This window comes from Acinonyx jubatus, chromosome B3 (assembly GCF_027475565.1).
Source record: "Acinonyx jubatus isolate Ajub_Pintada_27869175 chromosome B3, VMU_Ajub_asm_v1.0, whole genome shotgun sequence".
Classification (NCBI taxonomy): Eukaryota; Metazoa; Chordata; class Mammalia; order Carnivora; family Felidae; genus Acinonyx; species Acinonyx jubatus.
The window spans coordinates 11,595,170-11,607,358 of NC_069386.1; the positions used below are offsets into that span (position 1 = coordinate 11,595,170).

General features: G+C 42.2%; 1 long non-coding RNA gene across 2 annotated transcripts; it reads left to right on the top strand.

Annotated features, from left to right (window-relative positions):
* Positions 1–4,522: 4,522 nt before the first annotated feature.
* LOC106975238 (uncharacterized) lies at positions 4,523–11,291 on the top strand. Of its 2 annotated transcripts, XR_001430284.3 has the most exons (3): positions 5,275–5,429; positions 6,032–6,230; positions 10,867–11,291. It is a non-coding gene; the product is annotated as an uncharacterized LOC106975238 (long non-coding RNA). The 2 variants fall into 2 exon arrangements; XR_003423283.2 differs by lacking the exon at positions 10,867–11,291 and having other exon boundaries at positions 4,523–5,429; positions 6,032–6,473.
* Positions 11,292–12,189: the final 898 nt, after the last annotated feature.

Sequence of the window (12,189 nt, forward strand, 5' to 3'; positions counted from 1 at the left end):
AGCCAAAAGGCCGAGAAGCGATGGAATTGAAGTTAAAAATCTGCTACTGATATAAACGAAGAAGGGGGCTGGGAGTAGGAAGAAGGAGGAGAAGGAGAATAAATATATTTTTGTAATACTTAAAGTTATTTAATATTCTTTAATCTTGAAAACATCCAGATTTCACTCTCAGGTACAGTTAGTGCTCAGCAATGAAAGCCAGAGGTCTCGTAAACTAGCCCCTCAAGTCAGCCCTGCCAGAAATAATAGAGGGAATCTAGGTTGTCTCTTGTCCTAGACTTTAGGCCCTAAAGTCTACACTGCTGTACTGGCAAGTTGTGGGCACGTTCCACCAGAGCCAGGGCTTTGTTAATGCATTATTATCTTCTAGTCTCCCCAAATCTCCTCTCCCCCATATCAGATAGCTCTAAAGTTCTCATTCTTTCAAGGCTCCATGGAGCAGTGGTTAATGGCTTAGCTGGATTTGGGTTCTAGTTCTGTGGAATTTACAAACTGTGACCTTGAGCAGGGTAACATCTCTGAGCCTCAAGCTTCCATCCCTGTAAATTGGAGCTCTCTATTTCTTTGTGGTGAGAAGTAAATGATGGGCAGTACATAGCGCTTAGCACAGTGCCTGGCACAAATAAGCTCTTAGCAGAAGGCACTGATTATTAATCCTTCTACTTTAATCCACCTCCTACCTGCACTCTGTTCCTCATTCTCCTTTGACCAATTGCTTCCTAACCAGTCTGCAGCCGTCCTGCCTAGTGCCCTGAGCAGCTTGCTGTCCCTTGTGTCACTCTTTAAATATGCCCTTAGCTCTTTTATCTGCCTGGCAAACTCCTACTCATTCATCAAAACTCAAACCTTAATATCGTGAGGATGAAAGTATAAATCAATGTAACTCCTTAGAAGGGCAATTTTTATAAAAACCGTCAACATTTAAATGCATCAACCTGTGGATCCAGGAATTCTATTTCTAGGAATACATCCAAAGGTAGCCTCACACATGTGGAAAAAAAAAAAAGAATATATAAAAATACTATTTGTGATAGCAAAACAAAATATTGTAAAATCCTACATGTCCTGTAGACCACTGGTATAAAAATTATGATTTATCCCTATAATGACATACAGGGCTATAAAAAAGAAGTGAGTAGATCCACAAGTACTGATTTCCAAAATATATTGTTACATTTAAAAAAAATCGAGATATAAAAAGCTGAGTAGAAGACACCTCCACTTGTCTAAAAAGAAGAGAGAGGGCTGGTATATTTACATTACATTTATATTAATGTAATCGTGGTTGTTGCCTCTGATGGGCAGTCAAGGGTCTGGGTGAGGAAAGATTTTCTTTTCACTGTATATTTTCTTTTGTTCCATTGGGAAAATGACTATTTCTATAAAATATTACATTTTCCTTAAATTAAAAAAATACCTTAATTCCAAGCATCTGTTCTTTTGGGAAGCCTTGGCTGGCCCACTCCCTCCCTTCCCAGCCAATTTCTCCTTCCTTCCTACTTCCTGATTTGCCCAGGTGTTTTGAATGTAGTTCACCCCATTGTATTGAACGTAACTGCCTAAGAGACTGGATTCCCTAGAAAACCAAGAGCACGTAGAAGGTAGGATTGATATTGTATTCATTTTTTTAAGTTTATTTATTTATTTTGAGAGAGAGTGAGAGGGAAAGAGAGAATCCCAAGCAGGCTCTGCACTGTCAGCACAGAGCCCGATGTGAGGCTTGAACTCACGAACCGAGAGATCACGACCTAAGCTGAAGTCAGATGCTTAACCGACTGAGCCACCCAGGCACCACAATATTGTATTCGTTTTTAGGTTCCAAAGATCCAGGCCCAGATGATACACATGCACACACACTTTTTTTTTTTTTTTTTTTTTTTTTTTTTTGGAGTGAATTGAAAAAGTCTAGCAATGGGTCTCTCCCACCACTGTCCTGATCCTATTCTGGTTGTCCCAAGGAGAGTTTGAGCTCTTGGAGACTCACCTTAATAATCTGGCCCCACCCTATATTATCAGATTTTCCCAGCAAACCCTCTCCGTAGCTCCAGCTACACCTGATTCTCACGGTTTTTTCCATTGTTGGTTTGTCCTGTTGTGTTTGATTTTTTTTTTTTAATCCAGTCTCTTCACACTTCTTGCCTTTGCGCAAGCAGATTCCTCTACTAATGTCCTTTCCTTCTTTCCTGGCTCAGTCTCTTTCAAAGTCCCTTCCTCTTTCGGGTTGGTGATACAGTGGTGAGCCCAGCCATCTTCCAATAGCATTTTCCCTTTGAAACCTGGCTGTTTTTCCTCTGCCTTAGTCAGATAAACTTGATGTTCCCATGGCTATCTATCAAACTTGTGATCACTAGTCATTGACTGCAATTATCAGTTCCCATGTTAGTTCACTTGACAAAAATAAGGACTCTTCTAAGACAGGGATTTTTACTTTTGCTTATCTTACTGGTCCTGGAATTTATGCCTGATGCACCGAAGGACTCAATAAATAATTGTTGCATGAATGGATGAATGAACAAGGTAATAGTAAGTGCTCATGATATTTTGATGGGTGCATGTGATAGCCATCTGTTACTTATTTGTGGTAACATAGTTGTATGATGTGTGTCATATTTCACACCTCAGCCTGGCATTTTGAACCGGGAGCTTTCAGTGGTCGTTACCACTCTAATGCAGATGGAGAAACTTAATTAAATGTGTCCTTTTTAGGTCCCTTAAAGTAGGATTTCCAGGGGCACCTGGGTGGCTCAGTCAGTTAAGCATCGAACACTTGCTTTTCGGCTCAGGTTGTGATCTCACGGTTTAGTGAGTTTGAGCCCCACATCGGGCTCTGTGCTGACAGTGTGGAGTTTGCTTGGGATTCTCTCTTTCTCTGCCTCTCCCCCACTCACGCTCTCTCTCTCAAAATAAATAAATAAATTTTTAAAAAAGTAAGATTGCCAGATTTAACAAATAAAAATGCAAGTTGCCCAGTTAAATTTTAATTTTCAGGCAACAACAATAGTTTTAGCGTAATTATGTCCCCAATATTACTTCTAAAAAAAAATTATTCATTGTTTATCAGAAATCCAAATGTGACTGGATATTCTGTATTTTATCTGGCAACCCTACCACAAAGGCCGAATTCCCAAACCCTGTCTTCCTGTGTTCAGACCCGGTTGATTCTTCTTTGAGGATTGTGTGAACTATGCAGTCTTACCATCTTTGTTAAATAAACAACCCACATCTCCCAACTTGGCTTACTCATTTTTTTTTTTTACATATTTAAAAACTTTGCTTCCTTCCAAAACTCCTTCATTTTAAACCATCAGAGTTAGATTCTAATTTATAGTAATTTAGACTCTTAGCCACTTAATTGTAGAATTGGATCTGAGAGGGAAAATCCATGTGACTGTTTCCATTTGAACTTTCCATCTCGAAACAGAGATTATGTCCCAGCACAGCAGGCTGCCCACAGGAGGCATCAGGGCTGCCCTCCGAGGTTAGAAACCTTTATCAACCTCCTCCAAAAGCTGTTCAGATTGTAAAACGCCACTTCGCTGTGGAGGAAGGGTAGAAGCCACACTACCAAGCACTAGCACCTTCACTGGCCAGCTCAGCAGCCGTGAAGTATTATTACAGACCAGGCTTTCCATGGCAAGCCTCCGTAAAGAGTTAGAAAAAGCATCTCATCTGACATGGGCATTTTCAGATTTCAGTCTCTTAGCCCTGGTAAATCTCATAGGCCAAAAATGTAGACACTAGCAGCGCCTGCACATATTTTTGTTTCAAAGGAACATTTCCCCTGACATTAAAGCACATTCCCCTACAGCTTAGGAGGGACTGACAACTCTACACCACACACCTTTTTTGTTACATGTAATTAGCTTTCCCTGTGGTTCTACAAAGTAAGATAATGTCACAAGTGTCCTCTCTTCTTTAACATCCCAACTTGAAACTTACAGGCTAAACGTTGTCCTACGCGTCTAAACTCGTGCAAAAAAAAAAAAAAAATGCTTAGCGCTCAAATATCACAGCTGTGAGTTCTGAAAAAAAAAAAACATAAACGTCCATCAAATTACTAAGAAGTGGTGATTGGAATGTGACAGAATTTACATTAGGAGGGGAAAAAGGGACATTTTAAAAGGGGCTTGGGGTGGCGACATAATGTGACTTAATAAGGCAAAAAAGCATAAGGAAAATGGCTCAGTCCTGGAGTGGAAAATCCATTTGCCAGGGCCACGATAAGCCTGGAACATCACCTTCACATTTCGCAAGGATCCATTCTGACACAGTGACGTCTGCAGTCAGAGTCTGGGTACAAGAGTGAATGGGTATGCCCGATAGTTTTCAAAGGAAAAGACAACTATTACCCAGCAAACCAACAGAGGAGGAACAGAGTGAAGGACCATCTTTCATATTTTAAAACGGATTGAACAGAGATTCAATACGTCAAGAGCTTTACTTGGGGAAGGCCAATATTTCTTTTTCACCCCGATGTTTCCAGGATGGCTTCTAGTAAATATAGCTTGGTAAGGGGAATAAATTTAGAGCCACGGAGCGTAGTAGAATATATCCTAGATGTTTACGTTGCAAAAACCAGGAGAATTAGGTTATTTATTTGTTCTTTCAGAGAAGTAAGACAGCAATAAACCTATCCCTTAACTTGTACATCATAAGAGTTTCGAACATGAAGAAAGTTCTTTGACGACTAAGAACCAGGAAAAATCTCATAGATTATTTATTCTACCGCAAAAACTGATCTATAAAGAGACGATAAATTTTTGATGCACGTTGAACCCATCCTGTTGCCTCTTAAACACGTTTATCTTGTTTTTTTGTAAGGTTTAGTGTGTTCTAATCTGTCAATCCATCTGTCAAAAATAGGTTTACTTTGCTTCAGAGCCGAATCATTTTTAAACTTGTTGCATAGTCTATGTAACTTTTTCTCTAAAGTTGTTCCTTTCTTCCCGTTCTCGTGTGTTTAGTGGCTCTCTTTGCACCAGAGCCGATATTTCAGGTGTTTGGGGTTTCCCCCCCTTTTCCTGGTTATATGGAAGCTTATTCATTTCGATATTATTTGCCTAATTATAGATTTAGTCCTGTAGACCGCGAAATGAATTTATTTCCTCTAGGAAGATAAAATGGAGACTCCATATCTTAGCTTACAAGGGCCACTAGCGCAGGGGCTTCGGGTACGAAATGAGCTGGTGCCTTTAAGAGCAGCCGCGGTAATTTTCCACAGCCGGGACAGCCCCGCCCACGCGGCAGGGGGCAGGGTGCGACGGAGTGCGGCTGCGCGGCGCAACGCGCGCCTCCCGTTGCCAGGATACCGCCTCCTCTACCCCGGGCCCCAAAGCCCTTTTGTTTCCAAGATGGCCTCCGAGTTCTGTTTTAATACGCACGGAACAAAGCGAGTTGAACACCTTTAAGCTTAGCGGAAAGCGAGAATTGTATGCCTGGCCTTAAGAGTGTTTGTTGTCAATTTTTATTTACAATTAGAACTTTACAAAAGTCCTCTCTGTTGAGGTTGTCTGGATGGGAGAAAAATCGGGGATCGCCTCAGGGTGTGTGAGCCGTCTCCTAGTCTTTTGGCTTTAAAGTTGGGGATACGTTCGTTTCTTTTGATAAGAATTCGGTTTTTTTCCTGTTACACTAGCTGAGGAAGAAGTGTTTTCAAATTTAAACCGGTCTATGACGCCCCATGTTAAAGACCATATAATGAAGTGGAGCTCAATCAGTGTAATTCCCCCTGGCCGTATCCCCTCTCCTTTAAGAATACCTGTTGATTTTAATGTTTTTCTTTTTCCTGAAAGGTTAGGTTAAACCCAGATTAATCTCATGGCACCATTATCATTATTCTAAGATGGTAAATACCTCTGGGGATAGGAATTATGTTTTATTCATCTTTACGTCCCAGAGGCGTTTCTGTCTATAACAAATCTTGGAATAATGTTGCTAAATAATCCTAATTAATTTTTGAGGCTTTTTTACTAGTCAAGCACTGTGCCAAGAGGCGGGTACTATGAGATAGCTTTTCTCTCCTGTTTTACAGGTAGGGAAACTAAGGCACCAGGAGGAGGTCGAGTAGCTGCCGGAAGCATCGCAGCTAGTAAATGAGGGAAACGGAGTCCGGCCCAGGCAGTCTAAGGAGAGCCTGCGCCAGGCTGCCGCCGTGCCACATACTGCCTCCGAAAACACAGCAGGGAGTCCATGATGTCTTCTAATTGCAGCACTTTTGGGGGGACGAGCGTGTAAGTCTCTCTCCCTGAAATAATGTTCCACTTTGTTGTGAATAGACTTTTCACACTTGTATCAGTCAGGGCATTTAGACGCTTACCAGACCCCGAGCTGGAAGACACAAATTCAACTAACCTTGGTGGCAGGTGTTGGGCAAATTAAAAACAAAATCTTCTGCCAACACGAAGAAATCTTTGCACAAGTAGAAGAGAAAGACAACAGTTTCATCACTGAATAAAGAAAGCATTAAAACGAAATACGACGTGCATCACATCAATCCATTGAGAGATTGGAAGGACAGAAAGAAATTTCACCCTTTTGCACAGCTAAGCAGATACACCCTATCACATACCTGTTCTCAGAATAACTAGTTTTAAGTAAGAGGACTTGGCATCATTTGTCATACAGAGTTCATCTTGAACTCACCTTGGCAATTGGTAGCTGGAAATTGGTATTAGCTAATTAGCATTATCCAAAGGAAAAAGTAAACTTACACCTTTATCATAGGAGGTAGGTTTGTAACTTGGAACGGGGAACCTGAGTTAGACTCCTACCCTCCCACAGAAATAGGGATGCTCTCTTCCTTGGTGATTACATTTCAAAGAGATGGCTCCCAGGTCATTCCCGGGTTGTAAAAAGGGCAAGAGGCTTATTTAGCTTTTAAAAAGGTTTACATGCCTCTCAAAGGGGCACAGAATTTACAATCACAAATTTTCTAAAGTAAATGTTTGACTTTAGAGACCCCCTTCTGTACTAGGGAAATTTATTTCTTTAGATTTATATTTACCCTGACATGAGATACAGAGACAACTCAGGTCAGCTCTTCCAATCAAGGAGTCTACTTGGATTCAAATTTTCACCTCACCAGCCCGCCTTTTCACACAGACATAATAATGAGTTAAAAAGTAGGAAGCCAGGAGAAGCATATTACCTAATGCTGAGGGTTAGGTTTTCTATTTTAATTCGAATTCTTACTTCCTGGTTACTTTGAAATTACATCTAATTTCCAGCAGATGCTGAGTGAATTTGCGTGCTGCACTAGACCGTGAAAATGTGTCTAAGACCTGCCAAACAGACAACTGGCTTTCATGTACTTTTGAGTTCAGTCTTAACTCTTCTGTCTTCCCTCTACATTGCACAGCCTTGGACATGTCTGACGGGGAGGACCTCCCCCTCCCCCAACCTCTTAAGCCTCCTCTGCCGGACCTCAGCTTCTTTAACAAAAGGCTCAGGTTGCTTGTGGCCTCCGTGCCTTAGCATAGGGTGATACCTGACACTGGACCTCCTTCCTCTACGTTTCTGCTTGTGTCACTCAACTAGCAAGACAGCTCAGCATACCTACTTTCTGGAATCATTTCCTGACCAGCCTCCCTGCCCACTAACCTGCATCTGACTTGGTCTCCCCTGGGCACACATAGACATGGGTGCCTAGTCATGTTAAATGTATTAGTCCATAAACTTCTTGAGATTGAAGATCTTTCTTTTTTTTTTTTTAATTAAAAAAAATTTCAAGGTTTATTTCTGAGAGAGAGCAGGGGAGGGGCAGAAAGGGAGACCCAGAATCCTAAGCAGACTCCAGGCTCTGAGCTGTCTGCACAGAGCCTGACGCAGGGCTCGAACTCACAAATCATGAGATCATGACGTGAGCTGAAGTCGGATGCTTCACCAACTGAGCCACTGAAGCACCCCAAGATCCAAGATCTTTCTAAAAAAAAAAAAAGGCTTTGAATTCCCAACACCTCACAGCAGGGTGCCTGACGCTCAAACTGGTGAATCACAGGCTTCATCCAGACCACCAAACTATTTTGTTTAACTCTTTTTAAAATTTGTTTTTTAAAAATTCCAGATCACATTTTAAAATCTGGATTTACCTACAAACCAGGGTCTTTTATGTCTCTTTAAAATTAAGATGTGGCCATCCTGGGTCTGCTTCCACCAGGTACCTGGTAAAGATACTAGCCACTTTATTGATTTATCTTTTGATGTTTATTTATTTTAAGAGACAAAGAGCATGAGTGGGAGAGGGGCAGAGAGAGAGAGAGAGAAGAGGAGGAGGAGAGAGAGAGAGAGAGAGAGAGAGAGAGAGAGAGAGAGAGGTACCTGCTTCCACCAGGTACTTGGTAAAGATACTGGCCACTTTATTGATTTATCTTTTGAAGTTTGTTTATTTTAAGAGACAGAGACAGAGAGCATGAGTGGGAGAGGGGCAGAGGGAGAGAGGAGACAGAGAGAGAGAGAGAGAGAGAGAGAATGCCAAGCAGGCTCCACGTTGTCAACGCAGAGACTGACAAAGGACTCTATCTTAGAACGCTGAGATCATGACCTCAGCTGAAATCAAGAGCCAGGGACCCAGAGACCGTCACTTTAGACAGGACAGGAGCTCTCCACTCTGCCTCAGCCTTTGCCCCTCCTATCGTTTTCCCACTGAAGCTAAGTATGAAGTATCATTTATAGTGAGTGTGCACTGATATTTTTCTTAGAGTAAAATACTTCTCAGTACCAAAAGAGAGGAAGCAAGACTAAAGCATCTTCTAAGGATAGTGAGAGAGAGCCCATTTCGTGGTGGGAGAGAAGAGTTGTCTCTGTGTTGATTAGACACATAAAATATGTCTGTCTCTATTTTTCTTAAAACCCACCTGCTTTGCTTATTTACGTTTGTTCCTGGCCACTACGGATATTTGAGTTTTTGACCCGTACATAGATACTCAAAAGCTATTTGAAGAAGGGAGGGAAGAAAAGAGAAGAGAAAAATAAGTTCAGCAGATGGTTAGGATTCCAAACTTTGTAATTCAGCTACTTAAACAGACTCTCCAATTTACCACCATTATCCAGTCCTTCAGTTTCTCCCTGAACATCTATCTCTTCTGACATTTGCGGCAGATTGGTCGAGCATGCATGTGATACTCAGATTCCGAGAGCAATTTAGCAAAACCCAGTGAGGTAGATTCATACATATGCCCTCTCTTCTTGATGACTCCACAGGCATAGAATGCGCACAACAAAAAAGTTCACTTCATTCAGGTAATTGGTTTTCAGAAGCTTAATCACAGCACTTTAAAATAGATAATGTTTGATGGATAGAACTGATAACTATTCTGTAAAATTTCCTAATAAGAGCAAATTGTTAGTCCTGTTGCAATCTGTGTTTACATATCACAAGGAGCATCTAAATAAATACTAACTTTTCTCTCTAAACACCAGTGAGATAAGTAAGAATCACCGATGTGATGTGCGTACAAAGTAGAATATTGATATTCTGTCTCACGTAAAACTGATCAAGATAACAAAACCTTACTTAAGAAGTTTCAAACATTGCTTGATAGAGCTTTTGTTTTCAAGGGAGGATTTTTAATTATCATTTCCTCCTAAATTGTCATAGCTTAGATTTACATTGTTTGAACAGGCATCCTATCTGGTTTAAAGGGAGTAGGGAATCTTTCTGAACACCTTGAGTGTTTGCTGTCCTTTAATGGCATTATTAAGTTGGAATGATAAAATGGAATGATAAAATGCAAAGTACTCCTTTCTGCCCTGAACGTGCTGTGACATCATAAAATGAAGCTCAAGTCACCTGTCTCCTTTTCCTTGCCTGGATTTAAAAGCCATTAAGTTATTGTCTTGCCTGGCCGTACCTGTCCTTTTCAAATGTGTAGAGCTACTGGGGCAGTGGTTGGTAGTGGGCTCTGTTAGGAAAAGCCTCACAGTTAATTCTGACATATGCTGTCTTTAAGAACCTCCAGTGTTCCTCTTAGGCCCACTTAAAAACAAGCGAAGGCTATACAGCGATTGGGGAGGGGTGTCTAAAGGAGGAGGGTGCGTTAGAGAATTTTACATATGTTAACACTCGTTGTGAAAGACTTCTATGCACTTGGAGAGAAAACAATCGGCTATGCAAGTTGCGTTTCTTTTGGACTTGAGAAAAGCCAAAAGAACCCACCACCCCATAGAAAGGACCTAAAAGCAAAGTTGGAGTCCTGAGACCTGTGATTTCTTGAAAAGACACTGTAAGGTTTGGGTAAGGTGGCTCTGCTGCTGAGAAAATGGAAATAAATTGCCTCTTTCCGCACCTAGAAAGCTGCCCAGAAATTCACATTTCGTTCTGTTAGAAAATCCAGAGCACGTAGTAGGGTTTGTTTATTCTGCCATCTGATCACAGTCCTCCAGATATTTTAACAGTCATGCTCGATTATGTTGTTGGCACAAGGACCACACAATCTTTAGTAGCTAAGGAAGTTCGTTGGCAAATAGATTCCTCGTATGTGATGTAAAAACAGGCTTATTCAGAGAACTACACGTTTATTTGTGGCTTGATGTGAGAAACTGAAGCTTTGATTATTGCTGTTTCTCTAAGCATGCTGTAATAACTGTGTCCTGTCTACAAAAACGGAGAAATATTGAATCTTTGCAGATTCTCGTTAGCTTCAACAAAGGTAGCAGCACAAGTATTTTGATCCCTCGCTTTATTTTAAGGATACTGCCAATCAGCTGCCTAGGTGGCTCAGTTGGTTAAGCATCTGACTTTGGCTCAGGGCATGATCTTTCGGTGTGTGGGTTTGAGCCTCGTGTTGGGCTCTGTGCTGACAGCTCAGAGCCTGGAGCCTGCTTCAGATTTTGTGTCTCCCTCTCTCTCTGCCCCTCCCCTGTTAACAGAACCAGGCTGGATCATTGACGGAAGAACCAAGTGGCACTCCTGGAGCGGAGATCTTGGAGGATCGGAGATTTATTTACATTGATGGGCTCAGGGGAGACAGTTTCTCCAAAGATCTGAGCCCCGAGCAATTGATAATCTTACAGCTTCCGCATATGTGCCCATGGCTGAGAGAGACAAACAAGCCAAGGAAGAGGGGGAGGGAGGACTGGCCTTCGGACAAATGGAGAAGGGCTAACCTAAGAATCTCGAGTGTGCCTGCCACATTCCTTTTTCTTTTTAGGTCAGGGTTTTGTTCCCCCCCTCCCCCGCCCCTGCATCATTCGCCCACTTGATGCCTTTAAAAATCTTCCTTTTAGTAGGCGTCATCTTTCTGTCTCATCGATTGATATCCTTGAAGGGCTGAAATACACGCTGCAGTTTGGCATGTGCAGTCTTTTCAGTGAAGCACGCCAGGGTGTTTAGGATGCGTGGGCCAATGGTTACGAGCAAGGTTATGGAAAGGAGTGGTCCTGCCAGGGCAGGGAGCAAGGGGTCCAACTTGCAAAATCCCATCCTTTTCAAAGACTGTTACCCTTTTGTTGTCTGCGTTGAATTCTTTCTGTCAGTTCCCTGACTTTAGTTGTGATTATTCCTAATTGGTTTACAAAATAACAGCATTCCTCTCCTAGAAAGATGCAAGTGCCTATCTTTCCTGCAGTAAGGAGATTGAGGACTCGCCTATTTTGGAGGGCTCCTGCTGCCAGGGAGCTTATTTGATTTTGTAAGGTCACCAGGGAGTCAGCGACCCGCTCCACATCCTCATTTAGTTCCTGGGATAGCTTGTGGTATAGTCCTACAGAAGAGTCTATGCCTCCTCTCCCGGTTCCTATCCCTGTAGCAATTCCTATTTGTCTTAGGACAGGTAGCCGGACTCCTGGTTTAGCCTGGGGCTTAGGGCTAAAGGCTGCCAGGAATTGGCCTTCAGTGTATACAGGTATCTGGGGTGGGGGTAGGGGGGTGTAGGAAGACTAGCGCATCTGAGTCCAGTTGGCCTCTAAGCATTGATAGGCTGAATTGGAGCATAGGCAGAAAACCCCGGGAGGTGAGCATAGGGTTTCATTTTTATCTATGGTTAGGTTTTTCCTGCATAGGGAGGTCCCGTCTGTATCCTCAGGGAGTATCCAAGTTAGATTAACAGCATTTGTGAGAAGGACCCCTGTAGCCAAGGGCCCAATTAAGACAGTAACATTTGTTGTGAGATTTTCAGGAGCTTCCCAGTCCCAGGGGACAAGAGTGGGTAAGTAAGCCCTTCCAGGGGAGAGGCAAACGCATCCAGCAAGTCT